We start from the raw sequence: 16,728 nt of genomic DNA, 5'->3' as shown, positions 1-16,728 counted from the left end.
TTCTAACTAGAGTGGTGACTCACCCTGCCAGCTGCTGACCGGGAGGCCAACTGTGCCAAAGAAGGTAATGGGAATTCTAGGTGTGGAAGCCAAGAATATTCAAGTGGGCATAAGAGGGTCTAGGAGACAGGATTGTACCCAAATAAGGGCTGCCTGGGAATGGGATAGTGGCATCCAGCTCACCAAGATTCAGTCAATCAATCTATCAACAAGCATTTATTAAGTGCCTGCTGTGTGGTTACAGCTCCCCCAGGAGCCATAGCCTTATTGTACAATATGTGTGAGAGAAGGAGAAATAAGCAACTGAGACAGGGGAGTCAGTCATGGTGAGCCATGGTGCCCCATCAAGAGCTTGATACCTTCTTATACCCCATTAGATGGAAAGGACCAAGTTGGGTTGGGGGAGGGGGAAAGTTAGTGAAGGAATGTCATTGGCTAAGAGTCCTGGGATGGGTAAGAGAGTCTAGAAGCCCATTAAAAAACGAATGCTCTGGTTTGTGGAAGAAAGGGTCCGGACAACAGCTGGATATACATATCCAGCCAACAGCAAAGTCCAGACTCCAGCAACATATGGGCTGGAACCTGGCCATGGAGAAGGCCAACTCAGCACCTCTTCTCACCAAAATAAAATACCCTATAATCTGGCCAGAGCATGCTAGGAAATGGACACACAGTCAGAAACAGCATCACTGCCAGAACATAATAGATTGGAAAGACCATCGACTTGGGAGGCTGGAGACCGGGGTTCTAATCCCAGCTCTGCTTCTACTAGTTATGTGCCCATAAACAAATCAATCAGTCCTTTGGGCACCAGTTTGTTCATCTATAAAACGACAAGGGTGGGTTGGATGATCACTTCTGATTTCCACTATTTTAGGGAAACCCCAGCTACCATACTTCACTTCTTCACCTTTTTTCTGGGTACCTCCTTACCAAGGCAAGATCAAGCCAGGGTATATACCCTTCCCCCAAGTCTCCTTAAGTTCTGGAACTATGAACGACAGTTAAATCAAATCTTCTACTGTTCCTGAATGGGAAGTTGTAATGGGAATGTAAATTTTAAAGATCTTCCCTGTCCCTAGGCTAAAGTGCACCTGGAGCCTGGGGTGGGAGGCTTGTTTTTCAGTAGATACTTCTTGATTGGACAGTGAGTCAATAAGGTTGTTACATTCTCTGAGCCAGGAGAAGGCTATATAAGCCCTGATGTGTAGCTCTGTTTTGGGGGCTCACTTTGAGAAGTGTTCTGTGATTTTATCAGATGAAACTCTGGGAAGCCATTGTCCAGGGCTTTGAAACCCAGATGTTGATTTGGTATGGATGTAATGGTTGGACAGTTTGGAAAACTGTCTACTTTATCTGTTTCTCTGTCTTGATAATTCTGTCTGTATATTCTGAAGTTCGGGGTGCTGACCTTTTTCCCCTGAACTAGGTAAACGATACATATTTGACTGATTAAAGTAAGCTTGTTAACCCATTTTGAGTTGCTTTCCTTTAACAAAGCAGATCTAAGAACCGGTGGTGGCAGCAACCCTGGGGACGCTGGGGTGCTTGCTGCTACAGAAGTGTAAATCTTTTCCCCTATGGTCCCACTCAATATTTCTTTGGACCAAAGTGCCTCTCCTTGACCCCAACTTCACTCTGTATTTCTCCCATTAGAATGTAAGCTCTCTGAAGGCAAGGACTGTCTTTGCTTTGATATTTGTATCCCCAGTGCTTAGCACATAGCCAAACTAAATGTACATTTTTTACTTACTTTTTTTCCATTCATTTATTTTACTCAACAGGGTCCTCACCACTGCATGGAAATTCTTTCTCCTATCAAAGAGTTGAAAATATTTTATGTACCTCTTACCTCAACCCAGGCTTAGCTATCATATTGTCTTGTGTTATCTCATTCCCTTCCCCCTTCCAGTACCATTTACCTGTCTGATAGGTGAACTCACCTTGGTATCGAGTGAGAGTGTAGAGCTGCAGATTTCCTTTATGACTCTCTGAAGTCCAGCCCCACTGAGCAAGCTGGCAAACACTTCAGTGCCTATAAAATCTTCTAGGTGCAGATCAGAGCAGAGCTAAGGGCCAAGCATGAAGGAGGATTTTTGTTACCTGAAGCAATCAGGGGGCTGGAAGAAGGAGGGGTGAGAGACCCTGAGGCTGATTTTATAAAGGCTTTCAACAGAGGAAGCAACACAGTTGGATTAGGAGGACTTCACCTGGAGTATCCAACAGCCTTGGGATATCATCTCCAGTGTGTGCTGACCTTCACCTTCATTCTACAATAGGTGACTTGTGCAAGTTACTCTCAGCCAGGTATGGTCATGATGGGGGAAAGGCACCGCATTCCTAAGTAAGTCAAGACTATGCCCCCAAAGCACAGTTAAAAACCCTTCCCCCACTCCCCTTGGAAAAAAGAGGACAGTGGGGAAGGCGGCAGTGGGGATATGGTAATGAAGAAGACATGATGGTCTCAACCCTAGGATGTGGTAAGAATGATGTAAGGTTCAGGGGCCATGGTGCTAAAGAGCAGTCATGTCAGAGAATCAGACCCACTCAGGATGCCCTCTCAATTTTGGCAGCCTGGGGAAAGTCCTGTCCACCTCAACCTAGTAATATAGGTTGATCATAGCAAAAGTCTCAACATTCCAACAGACACAGAGATGATATAGTCCAGCATCTTATCATTACAGAAGCCTCTTCTAGAGCATCCTTGACAGGTGGCTATTCAGCCTCTGATTCTAACATTTGTCGTCTTTGATACTGAGTCCCTCCTCATCCCTGGCACTGAGACCTCAACTCTAGTACTGAATCCCTCTCATCTCTGCATTGCAGTGGGAATCAAGGAGTCCTGACTTTGGCCAAATCACTTCCTTTCTCTAAGCACTGATTTCCTCAACTAGAAAATGAGAGGGTTGGAATAGATGATATCCTGGATCTCTCCTAACTCTCTCCCTGAACAAGTTACATATCAAAAGTTCAGAGATCAGAATTTGGAGGAGTGGTTCCTTCTCACATAAACGGTGCTCCTAAAATTTTAGGAGGAGGCATTTGTCTTGTTACATTCTGAATCAGAATGGTTTGCACGGGGCAGGGAACACTCTTGTGTTCTAGGATGTTATGCCTACTTTGAGCGACAGGGTGACCAAAGAAACCTACAGATACAGCAAAATAATGACAGTAGCATTTATGTAGTCCTTTAAAATGTGCAAAAGTACTTTATAAATACTATCTCATTTGATCATCACAACAACCCTAAATCATAAGTACTATTATTACCTCCATTTTGCAGATAAGGAAACTGAGGCAGACAGAAATTAAATGGCTTGCTCAGTATCTAGTAAGTATCTGAGGCCAGTTTATAGTATGCTGATCAATTTTACAGATGATCCCAAATTGGGAGAAGGGGTAGCCAATAAGCTGGGTAACAGAATTAGGGTATAATAGTATTAAGGTCTAATCCATTAAGAGGAAAGAGGGATCAATGCAAAATCTTAAACCTAGGTCCAAAAGATAAACTTCCTAAGTACAAGATGGTGAAGGTGTGGCTTTGCAGCAGTTTGTCTAAAAGAGATTAATGGTTCTTCATGGATCGAAAGCTCAAAGTAAGTCAATACTTTGCTATAGGCAATTCCTCCTCTCAATGAATACACTTTTAGATTGCCCTCAGCCCAGAGGCAGAATGGAGATGACCAGGTAGGAGTTGTCCCACTGTATTTTGCCTTGAATCATCTGTAGTATTGTGTTTCACACTGGATGTCATTTTTAGGTCTTTTTGGAGGGGGGAAGGCAGGGCAATTGGGGTTAAGTGATTTGCCCAAGGTCACACAGCTAGCGTTAAGTATCTGAGGCCCAATTTGAACTCAGGTCCTCCTGACTCCAGGGCTGGTGCTCTATTCACTGCACCACCTAACTGCCCCTGGATGTCATTTTTAAGGAAGGATAATTGATAAACTCTATGACATCTAGAAGAGGGCAACCATGATGATGAAGAGTCTGGCACGAAAGATGGATGAAGGTAAGTTGAAGGGACTGAGGATGGGAAGCCTGGAGAAGAGAAGGCTAAATAAAAGGGATGGAAATCAAGCCCAAATTATGTTCAAGGTTCTCCATAATTTGGTTCCAATTTTCCTTTGCATTCTAATCTCTAACATTTATATCCTGACAAACTGACCTTTTCACTGTCTACTGAGCATCTAGGTGTCACAGTTGATAGAGTACTGGATCTGGAGTCAAGAAGACCTGAGTTCAAATCCAGCCTCTGACACTTCCTGCCTGTGTGATCCTGAGCAAGTCACTCAACCTCTGTCTCCATTTCCTTAACTGTAAAATGGGAATAATAATAATGGCTAGAGCAGTGGTAGGTGGTACAGTGAGTAAGAGTGCAGGCCTGGAGTCAGGAGGACCCAGGATTGGTTCTAGCCTCAGATACTTAACACCCACACAAAAAAAACTGGTCGTGTAACCTTGGACAAGTTACTTAACCCTAATTGGTTTAAAATAACAATAATAATAATAATAATGGCTAGCTCCCAGGGTTGTTGTGAAGATCAAATGAGGTCATGTTTGTAAAAAAAAAAAACACTTAATACAGCACCTGGTACATAGTAGACACTTAATATAGGCTTCTTTCATGATTTTACATGCATAACCTAATGAGACTGCTTGCTGTCTGGGGGAGGGGAGGAAAGGAAGGAGAAAAATTTGGAACTCAAAATCTTATAAAAAATGGATGTTGAAAACTATCTTTACATGTAACTGGAAAAAGAAAACATTTCCTTTTTTTTTTTTTTTTGGAGGGGATAGGGCAGGGCAATTGGGGTTAAGTGACTTGCCCAAGGTCACCACGGCCAGTAAGTGTTAAGTGTCTGAGTCTGGATTTGAACTCATGTCCTCTTGACTTCAGAACCGATGCTTCATTCACAGTGCCACCTAGCTGTCCCAAAAATACTTCCTTTCAAGTATTTAAAGAACTGTCGCATAGAAGGTGTTTGGTCCCTGAAGGTAGAAATAGGAGTAAGAGTGCCAGATTTTGGCTCTACTCAGGAAAAATTTCCTAACATTTAACTGCAGTCTAGAAGTAGACCAACCTGGCTCAGGTTGTGGTGGGTCCTTCCCCACTGACGGTCTGTAGAAAAAAAAACAAACAAACGAGAGAACAGCTAGGTGGCATAGTGGATAGAGCACTGGCCCTGGAGTCAGGAGGATTTGAGCTCAGATTCTACCTCAGTTACTTGCTAGCTGTGTGACCCTGGACAAGTCACTTATCCCTGACTGGGAAAAAAAAAAAAGAAAAGCTGGCCAGCCTCCTTTGGGGTAAGTACTGGGCGGGGTGGGGGGGTGGGGGGATAGGGGTGGTTCACATCCAGTGCATTTTTTTCTAGATTCAACTCCAGTGGATTAAATGGCTTCTGATGTCTCTTCGAAACTCTTTCTATTTTTGGTGAGGGAATCGTGGTAAGTGACTTACTCAGGGTCACACAGCTAACAAGTGACAAGTGTCTGAGGCTAAATTCGAACTCAGGTCCTCTTGACTCCAGGGCTGGCGCTCTCTCCACTAGGCCACCTAGCAACCATCCCAACTTTCAGATTCTTGCTCTAATTTGTCATTACTTTCAGAGCTGAACTACACAGAGTCCATTTAAGAAGCACCAGCCCCAAAGCCTGGACTAGAACTACAGATACCCTCGAAGTAGGAGAGAGGCTGATCTCATTAGGAGGATGAACAATAGCTACCATCTTCCCTGCCCAGATTTCACTGCCCTCCTGCCCATAGTAAAATTGTGAAAAGTATCTGCAATTGGAGGAATGACCTTTGCCCAGGGTTAGAGGCAAGAGAAGATTAACTATGGGTGGGGCATCAAGTTGAGCAGTCTATAGAGAATAAGTTACTGAGGTGAACCAAGATTAGAACTCTTGCCTTTAGTTAATCAGAAGTAGAATTAAGAGAGGGAGATGAAGCTAAAACAGTGAAATCTCTCTCCTTGCTGAGGGTTGGATAGGGGAAAACAAGGCACCAGGAGGGCAGGTCTAGAGAAATGGTGCCAGGGAACTTGGTGGCTTGGGTGAGGATGATCCGGTTCTAAGGACCCAGTCTCAAGCTCTGATCATTATTAGTCGTTTTCCTTCAGAGAACAGAAAGATGGAGAAGTCGATCATCTGGAGACAATGGCCACATTGCGCTGGGGGGAGGGGAGTTCGTCCAAGATGCAGGTCAGGGCTCTGATCAGTGATTGCAAACCTGCCGGGCTACTCCTCTGAGTCTTTCCCCACTCGCCAGCCCCCTCAGATTCAATTACCAGCCCAGCTTTCAAATCAGACTCCAGCCGGTAACTTTACCCGAGAAAATGATTATTTGATTATTTCAACCTTGCTCCAAACACTATTTTAATTGAATTGAGGAGAAAGCGATTTCAACATGAAGGGGGACACAGGGGAAGGCAGATGCATGGGAATGTAAGGGAAGAAAACACAGATAAAAAGCTCCTAAGCCTCTGTTAGATTAGAACAGGTCCTGATTGCCTGACATTGACCTCTTCTGGCCCAACAGTGAACCCCCTATGCCTGAACCTGAACCCAGCATCTCTGGCACTGAGTTCCAACTCTATCACTAGACCCTTCTGACATGAGCCTTGATCTCTAATACTGAGCCCTCTTGTTTTCTTTTCTTTTTTTATGAAAATAGTATTTTTCCAATTACATGTTACATTAGTTTTCAACATCCATTTTTATAAAATTTTGAGTTCCAAATTTTTCTCTCTTCCTCCATCCCTTCCTCCCCCCCGAAGAAAGCAAGCAATCTGATATAATTTCTATATGTGCAATCATGTTAAACATATTTGCACATTAGTGTAATGCCAAGCAAAGGCAACTTCCCAAGGTTCAAAATACCAGCATAGCTGCTCTCCATTTTATTCAGTGACAAATTAAGAACAGAGAAAATAAAAATATAGCATAATTCAAAATGCAGCATTCACCAAGTATAATTCAATAATTTCCAAGTACTACTCCACCCCTAGGCAGTACATTCATTTAGTCAATCACAAAGCCCCTCTACTCAAATGGAGATTAGTTTCCAATCATAAGCAAAATGCATTCATTTGGTCAGTCACAGAGCACAAAAAAGTCAAAAGTTTCCCACCCTTGGATCACAACTGAATAGGCCATCTACCCCAGAGTTACAATAAGCTTAAACACAGCATTTAATACCCAAAAAGAGGTCTTTTCTTCATCTTGACCCAAGGCAAGTTCTCAGCAATCTTTGTTCCTGGGGAGACAAAGCTTAGCAAGGCCACAAGATACATTGCCAGTGTTCCCATTAATTCATTCTCTTTCTGCAGAACAGTCCTAGGACCCCTGAAAACATGAGCAAAACCTCCTTCCAGGATTTCTGTAAACATACAACAAGAAAATCATTCTTCAGGGCTTCTGAACCAAGAGCAAGGTTCCAGGACCTCTGCAACAACAGCACTGTCCTTCACCAGGGGGCACAATTCATCCTCTGTCTGCAGAACAGTTTCTGGAACCCTGAACCAGCAGCAAGGTTCCAGGACCTCTCCAACAACAGGACTGTCCTTCACCAGTGGACGAATCTGGCAAAACAACATCAAAACAGACAGACAAGGTACCAGCATCACAGCCATGTCTCCTCAGTCCTTGGCAGCTCTGGGTGGCAGCTTTCAAAAGTCCTGGGCAGTTCGAACTGGTCCTCAGCAATCCTTTCCTTTTCTGTCTCCACGATGCTGCTTCCGAAAAATTCTTCTGCCTTTCTCTCTGCTTGTGCCTCTCTAAATTCAAGACACTAGCTCCTCCCAGTTCAGCCCTCTCTTTTCATGTCAACAAGTCCATCCCACAAGTGGGATTCACAAGCTCTGGGTTTTAACACAATCAATCTGAAAACCAAGCCAATAGAGGGGGATCTTTAAATTCCATTACTATTACAATTAGTCATGTTGTGAAAGAAGAAACAGAACAAAGGGGTAAAACCACAAAAAAGTCAAAGAAAGTAAAAATAGTATGTTTCTATCTATATTCAGACTTTGTAGTTCTTTCTCTGGATGTGGACAGCATTTTCCATCATGAGTATTTTGGAATTGTCTTGGATCATTGTATTGCTGAGACGAACTAAGTCTATCAAAGTTGATCATCGTGCAATGTTGCTATTTACTATGTACAATATCCTCCTGGTTGTGCTCACTTCACTCACCATCAGTCCATGTAAGTCTTTCCAGGTTTTTCTGAAATCCACCAGCCCTCCATTTTGGACAGTGGTACCACTATCCTCAGTGCTGAGTTCCTTATTTCTAATACTATTCTCTCTCATTCTTAATATTGAGGCCTCATCCCTGTCACTGAAGGCCCATCTTTGATACTGAGCACTTATCCCTAACACTGACCTCTTTCATCCCAGCCTCAGCCTTCACCCTTGAATCTGATCCTTCCTACCCTAACACCAAACTCTTTTATCTCAGACGTGAGCCTTTATCCCCCAAGATGATGACTGCCTCCCCCATAGATGATACTAAGCTCTCATTCCCAATAATGAACTTTCCTCATTCTAGACACTAAAACCCCATCCTTCAACCTGAAACCCTCATTTTTAACACTGAGCCTCCAGCCATGACACTACACTTTTCCCATCTGTGATATTGAGTCTTCTTACCTTATAAGTAAGACCTCCCCCAATCCTCAACATAGTATTCCTAGTATTTCTAAGACTGAACCTCTTCCCCATTCTCAGAATCATCATCAACTCTCAACACCCCATATGCAGTAGCTTTCCATAAACCATTTGAGGAGCAACCACTTTGTGAATTATTCTTACCAGGTGATAAATGCTATATTGGCTCATAGTATCATCTATTTAGAATTGGAAGGAACCTTAGAGGCCATGGTATCTAATCTCCTCATTTGACAGAAGTGGAAACAAAGAATGAAACAAATTAAGTGACTTACTCAGTGTTACCTGGCTAGTAAGTGTCAGAGACAAACCTAGGCCTTCCTGGCTCCAAGTCCAGCACTCCATCCACTAGGCCACACTATTCCTCCTTCTATAAGCCTGACAGGTCCCTGTAGCAGCAAGCACCCCAGCATCCCCAAGGTGGTTGCCAACACAGGTTCTTAGATCTGCTTTGCCAAAGGAAAGCAAGTCAAAACGGGTTAACAAGCTTACTTTAATCAATCAAACATGTATCATTTGCCTACTTCAGGGGGAAAAGGTCAGCACCCCTGTATATGCACAGAAGTTACAAGACAGAGAAACAGATCAAGCAAACAGGCCAGCCATTACATCCATACCAAATCACAGTTACCAGAGAGAGAAGCATCAACATCTGGGTTTTCAAAGCCAGGGGGCTCTCAACGGCTGCCCAGAGTCTCATCTGGTCAAGTCACACAACACCTTCTCAAAGTGAGCCCCAAAGCAAAACCTCACATCAGGGATTAAATAGCCTTCTCCTGGGACAGAGAATGTAACCACCCTCTTGACCCACTGCCCAATCACACAGCATCAAGGTGTGGGCATTTCTGAAAACCAAGCCTCCTGCCACAGGCTCCATGTGACCACATTCAGCCTGTTAGGGGCAGAGTATATTTTCAAATCAAGGAAGGTTCTCAGAGTCTCTTAAGCCTATCAAAGGGCCTAGGGGCAGGGAAGATCTTTAAATTTGTATTTCCATTCCAATCTCTTGGGCCCTCTCTGGCTACCTGCAAAGAATGATTTAAAAAAGTTATGTGTGTTCATGTGTGTGTACATGTATATATGTGCATGTGTGTGGATATGTGTATATTTGTAAACACAAATGTATATGTGTGCATATGTGTACATGTATGCACACACATATACGTATGTATGTATGCTTGAGAAAAACTGCTCTATGAGGGCAGAGTGACCCCATTAGACTAAGAGCAACCTAAGGATAAAGATGGCAACTCTGCTGTTTGGTTCACTGCAATTCAACAAGCACCGACTTTGTTCAAGACATTGTACTAGATCCTGGGGATACAAAGACAAAAAAAAAAGGAAAATAGACTTTGCCCTCAAGGAGTTTACATTCTTCTGGGGGGAAACATGTTCATAGATAAGTAAATATAAATGTCTCCACCAGATTGGGGAGGGAAGAGGGAAGGCTCCTTGAAGACTAGATTGTGTTGATCTTATTGGAGAGACACAAAAGGTGGGGCTAGATACTGCCTCTCAGAGATCAAGAAAATTAACTCAAAGTTGACTATCCTGCATTTACTTTTCTGGGGCACAAGAACTGCACTGGATACCCATTCAACTTCTTTCTCCCTGCCCTTGGTACCTGGCACTGGGTAGCAAAGAGATCCTACCTGGGAGGATTGGGTAGGTGTTACAATTAATAGAGCATGAGACTCAAAGTCTGAAAGATCTCAATAGTCAAATAAATGTTTACTAAGTGCCTACTATGTTCCTGGCACTGTGCTAGGCACTGGGGATACAAAGCAAAAGACAGTCTGTGACCTCGAGGAGTTCACAATCTAATGGAAGAGACAGCTAGCAAACAGGCAAGCAATATACAGGATAAATAAGAAATAATTGAAAGAGAGAAGGCACTAGAATCAAGAGAGCTTGGGAAACGCCTTTTGTACGAGATGGGATTTTAGTTGGGACTAAATCTTAGTTTGAATCCTGCCTCAGATGCTTACTAGCTATGTGACCCTTGGCAAAACATTTAAATCTTTGCTAGCCTCAATTTCCCCATCTGTAAAACTGAATAAGAGAGCACCCTCAGAGAGTTGTTGTAAAGATCAAATGAGTTAATCCAGGTAAAACTCTGCAAATCTTAAAGTCCTCTATGAATGTTAATTATTATTACATAGCGCCCCCAGAGCTTCCTAGCCCTCCATCATGTATCTGGTTTACAATTCCAACCCTCCTCACCTCCCTGAGTGTTGTATCAGGAATCCATAGAGTCCAGGAGCTCATGACATATACTAGGGATTCCTCAGCAATTAGCAGTCACCTTCAAAATGACATACCTAATTAATGACAAAATCTAGAGACACAGTCCCTTATTCTTTCCACAGCCTTGGAGGATCCTAGAGTGTAATTTATTAGAAAGCACATGGGCACACACGCCAGGGTATGTGCACACACACACACACACACACGACTTAGTCATCAATATTACCCTTAGAAGTTAATATTTGACATTGCTATTTCAATCAATCGACAAATGGTGGTTGTCATTCATTTTCAAAGAGGACCCAAAATGACGTCACTAGGCTGGAGTGAAGGGACAGTGTGTTTGACTGTGGCTCATCAGACCAATACCAGATCGGGAGGCTCTACAACAGATTGGGCACAAATAGTCCATTTGGAGTGGAAATAGCTCTAAATTTGCCCATTTTACATTTCTTTTGAATTACTGCAATTCTGCTGTGCTCATAGACCACAGTGCCTTCTTTGATGTGGGCACACCATGCTATATGGTCTTTTGCTAGACTCTCCCATGTGATGCAGCTAGGTGGTGCAGTGGATAGAGCACCAGGCCTAGAACATCTTCCTGGGTTCAAATCTGGCCTCTGACACTTATTAGCTGTGTGACCCTGGGCAAGTCACTTAACCCTGTTTCCCTCAGTTTCTTCATAAAATGATCTGGGGAAGGAAATGACAAAGAACCCCAGTATCTTTGCAAAGAAAACCCCAAATGATATCACAAAAAAGTCACACACGACTGAAAAAAAAAACTCAACAACAAGGTCCATTCTAACTTGAACATTCTATGACTATGGATTCATGCAACACATTACTTTCCTCTTAGGTTGGGAACTAACAGTCCAGGCAAAGAGGGCTTCCTACAAATATTAATTTCAGAAGAATTTCTGGGACCAAGGAGATACATGTTAAAGATCCAAGCAGGACACATCTGACTCAAATTTCCAATCAATTAATAAATATTTGTTAAGTACCTACTGTGTCCTAGGCACAGGGTACTGTGCTGATTTGATGATGGATCTCAGCACAGGGTAACAAGAAATGATCAGAAGAGAGTGTATCCAATCTTGGAAGCCTTCCTGGAGGAAATCATGGTGATTGACCCCTAGGCCAATAATGATAGGAAATGGGTGATGCATTCTTGATTAGGAGAACCAAGGGAACAAATGTGGGTGGGGAGGGGCAGCCATGGTAAACCTTAGGGGACTGTGGGCTGATTGGCCAGGAGCTGGGTCAAAGACTAAACACCTTTATTCCCTGAACTCCTTAGGTTGGAGTCAACCTGACAACAAGATCTCAGACAATCAAGAATGCCAAGCCTTTCAGCCAAGCATGCCACTAAAGATGAGTATTTCAAAGAAACATATCACATGGGGAGGAAAATTATATTGTCAGAAAAGAAAACTGGAGCCTTCTTCATTCCTTCACTCATTAATTTCTGGGGAAGTATTAGCTGTCAGCAACCAGCGGCTCTCAAAGTCAAATTACAAAATTTGAATTCTTAATTTCTCATAATCCATCATTGAACTGCCTTCCCAGGCTAATATTAGCAGCACCATTCTGTTCAAAGTAGTCATTGACGTCTCCCTCCCTTTGCAAAAAATCCCAATTGATGGAGTCAGGGCCGGGGCTGAGGGGCAGAAGGTTATGTGAGGGAGAAAGTAGGAACTTAAGAATGGAGAAGAGAGACCTGGAGAGGAAGACAGAGATGGAGAGGGAGAAGACAGAAAAGAGATGAAGAACCACAGAGACAGAGAATTAGAGAGAGAGGGCTAATAAGGGGGGCACTCCGTTCACGAGCATGTATGAACTGCTTACTATCCCCCAGAATGTGCTAAATAAACACGGAGAATACAAAGAAAGCAAAAAGAACCCTTGCCTCAGGGACCCGGCACTGTGATGGGGGTGGGGTGGGGTGGGGAACATTACCTATACACAACTAGGTACATGCAAGACGTGTATGGATGAAATGGAAAGTTATTTGAGAGGGAAAGGCACTAGGTACTGGGATATAAGCTGAGATTTGAAGGAAGCCAGAGAAATTAAGAAACAGAAGTAAGAAGCCATAGCATTCCAGGTATAGGGCACAGCCAATGCAAAGACATGGAGGGCAGAGCTGGAAAATTGTGTTGAGGAGCTTCAAGTTGACCAATGTATTTGGATCATAAAGTTCAGAAGGGAGGTGGAGACACAGAGAAAGAGAGAGAGCAGAGAGGTGAAGGCATAGGGATACAGAAATGGAGAAATGGAAAGAGAGAGATGCAGACAGAGAAATGGAGGTAATGGCACTAGGACAGAGAGGTGGAGGTACAATGCAAACAAGAGAAGGAGAGTAGGGTCAAAGACAGGTATAAGGCAAATATAAGGGTTTTGTTTTGCCTTTTTTTTTTTTAATGGGGTAGAGGCAGAAAAGGTTTAGAGATAGTCTCTCCTCCTCCCTACCCCAAATGAGGAGAGGGAAAGGGGCATATTTGTGTGTGTGTGTGTGTGTGTGTGTGTAGTAGACATAGCACCTACTATGTGCCAGGCACTGTCTTAAGTGCCTCTTACAAATATTTTTTCATTTGAGAGAACAAAAAGAAAGCCATTAGGAATCAAGACAAGAAGGAAAACCTTGCCTTTTAAAAATTTATTTAGAAAGGAATTTCGTTGTTTAGTTATTTATTTGTGTCTGACTCTTTGTGACCTCCTTTTGGGGTTTTCTTGGAAATAAAAACCAATAAAAAACTGGAGTAGCTTGTATTTCCTTCTCCAGTTCATTTTACAGATAAAGAAACTGAGGCAAACAGGGATAAGTGACTTGTCTAGGGTCACACAGCTAGTAAGTGTCTGATTCTAATTAATTTGTTTGCTTACTTTTAGTTTATAGGATTCAATTCCACAATTCCTTGAGTTTCACATTTTGTCTCCCTCCCCCCCCCCCCCCCCTGCCATGGCAGCATATAGTCAAGTATAGGATCTGTAAATACTTTCACATCATAGATTAATCAGGTTATAAAGACAGATTGTATCAGATAGAATGAAAAAAAAAGAACTCTTTTTTTTGCCTGTTGGAGGGCAATTGGGGTTAAGTAACTTGCCCAAGGTTACACAGCTAGTTTTTTTTGTGTGGGTGTTAAGTGTCTGAGGCCTGAACCGAACTCAGGTCCTCCCAACTTCGACTCTGGAGGCCAGCGCTTTACTCACTGTGTCACTTAGCCACCCCAAGTGTCTGATTCTAGATTTGAATTCAGGTTTTTCTGACTCCAGGTCTGGCACTCTATCCACTTTATCATCTAACTGACCCCTAAAATTTTTTTTAAAGGAAAGCAAGTGCAAATAACAGATATTTACAGTTTTATGTATAACCTTCCCTTATAACCTTATGTATAACCCGTTCCACATTGTATGTGGAAATGCTTATTTATTTAAATTCAGAATAAAAAGTTAAAATGAAATTAGAAAGAAGAGAGGAGCGGCTAGGTGGCACAGTGAGTAAGAGTGCTGACCTCAGAGTCGGAAGGACCTGGGATCGGTTCCGGCCTCAGATATTTAACACCCACACAAAATAACTGGCCATGTAACCTTGGGCAAGTTACTTAACCCCAACTGCTTTAAAAAAGAAGAAGAAGAAAGAGGGCAGAGAGAGGTGGAGACCAAGATGGAGACACCACCCAGCTAATTTCTAATAAAAAAGAAAAAGAGACATGATGTTAGGAAGATGGAGACAAGGAATAATGAGGATGAAATGGAGAAATGGAGAACCTCTCAATTAATTCCCACTTTAAAAAAATTTTAATCACCCCAGTCATTAAGTAGCATAGAAAAATAAGTGCTTGCATGACTATTTTCTTTGCAAATCGTTTTTTTTTTCTGGAGCTGTGTAGACACAGCCATTGTTCCCTCATATCGTGTTCTTCCTCTCCTTTCAATCACTGCTCTAAGGCATCCTCCCAGCCTTCTGCCACAGTCCTTGTCCCAGCTCTGTCTTCTCAGTACATTTCTATAATTGAGTGATGAGATTTGTGATTTGAGACTATTAAAGTCAGAATATGGTATAATATAGGCCTCTCATCTTTAGTCTTGTCCAAATTTAGGGAGAGGATTAGCTCCTAAAGAGATCAGAAAGTCTTCTCAACATGGGAGGGGAAGGAGGGAGAGAACTTGGAACGGAAAATAAAACCAAAATCTATATTAAAAAAAAGAAAAGGGATCATAAAGTTCTTGTTATGCCGTGATCTCATCAGAACATCATTCTAAAGGAAAGAACAACAGCCCAGGATAACATCTTAGCAAAGCCTCTGATATACCAATAATCTCCTGTCCATGATGAATATTAGATTGTTTATTTTGGTCTTAGCTACTTCTTGTCTATTCTACTCCATTCCAGTAAACCATGACCATCAAGGGGAGGAAGAAAGGAATGCAAAAGCTGAAATGCAAGAAGAGGAAGATGAGACAGGGACCTCACATGTTGACCATGGAAGCCACAAGAGCATAGACAGCATGACAGATGTGGTCATGACCAAAACAATCAGGGGATACCTCCCTGGGAGGACAGAATCAGCTCTCTTGACTGATCCAGAATTCTTATTTCTACCATCTGCTAACATAAGATTCTTACCACCTTGAATTCTCTCTGACAAAGGACATTCATTCCATCTTTTAATGCAAAACCTGCCTGCCCCAAATCAGTTCACTTAGTTGTATACCATGGACCCACTTGGACCAGACTAATTCTTTTCTTTTGGCTGAGTATGGCCTTTGTATAATAAATCATCTTTAGTTTTTTTTGGTTGAAAAATTATTAGATTATTACCATTTAATTTGTCAAATTAAGGAATAACCAGAGCTATAACTAGGAATTTTGGTACCTGGGGCAAATGGCATGACACATGCCCTCAAATTAACTTTTCAGGACAAATTTAGTTTGGAGGGAGATTTCAAGATACCATCTATGATGTGGGTAGACAGAAACCTTGGGATACCTTGAGGCTGCTGCTAGTAAAGTTGTCATGGCTGGGATGGGGAAGGAGCTCAGTGGTACAGGGCCTGGGAAGAGCTCATTTGGGGGAATGGTAGAGGAAGATGATGTCATCTAATACATTCTTATTTTTACCAATTTTTCTTGCTATAGCTAGGTGCTGAGCTAGAATTTGAACATAGGCCTTCTGATTCCAAAGTTAGTGTTTTTTCCACTAGGCCATATGTGTATTAAATAAATGTAAACTATTTTTATTGGGCCACTAGTAAGGGATGGAAATGAAATCTAAGCACAACAACCTGATACTCAAGGTCCTCCCTAATTTGGACCCAATATGCCTTCCTTTTCTTTGTTGTCGTTTAGTCATTTCCAGTCATGTTGGATTTTGGTGACCCCTTTTTGGGGGAATTTTCTTGGCAAAGACACTGGAGTGATTTGTCCTTTCCTTCTCTAGCTCTTTTTACAGATGAGTTAACTGAGCCAAACAGGGATAAATGACTTGCCTAGTGTCTTTTTCTTTTTGGAGGGGAGAAGGCAGGGCAATTGGGGTTAAGTGACTTGCCCAAGGTCACATGACTAGTAAGTGTTAAGTGTCTGAGGCCAGATTTGAACTCAGGTCTTCCTAACTCCAGGCCTGGCACTGTATGTACTGTGCCACTTACCTGCCCCCTTCCCTTTCTATTTCCTTAACATATTAACCCAAACAAATTGACCTCACTGTTTACTGGGCCTCTAGGTACCATAGTTGATAGAGCACCTCACCTAGAATCAGGAAGACTTGAGCACAAATACAGCCTCAGACACTTGCTAGTTC

The 16,728-nt window shown here is 42.5% G+C and overlaps 1 long non-coding RNA gene across 1 annotated transcript; it reads left to right on the top strand.

The window, feature by feature from the left end:
• Positions 1-1,806: 1,806 nt before the first annotated feature.
• LOC138152418 (uncharacterized) lies at positions 1,807-8,168 on the top strand. The gene is made up of 3 exons (XR_011166098.1): positions 1,807-2,307; positions 5,376-5,448; positions 7,332-8,168. It is a non-coding gene; the product is annotated as an uncharacterized lncRNA (long non-coding RNA).
• The last annotated feature ends 8,560 nt before the right edge of the window (positions 8,169-16,728 follow it).

This window comes from Petaurus breviceps, unplaced genomic scaffold, assembly GCF_028583685.1.
Source record: "Petaurus breviceps papuanus isolate PSGF00001 unplaced genomic scaffold, PetGlider_PUasm1.0 90925, whole genome shotgun sequence".
Taxonomy (NCBI): Eukaryota; Metazoa; Chordata; class Mammalia; order Diprotodontia; family Petauridae; genus Petaurus; species Petaurus breviceps.
Note: the sequence above shows the minus strand (reverse complement) of the source record. Positions and strands in the feature narration are given on the sequence as shown.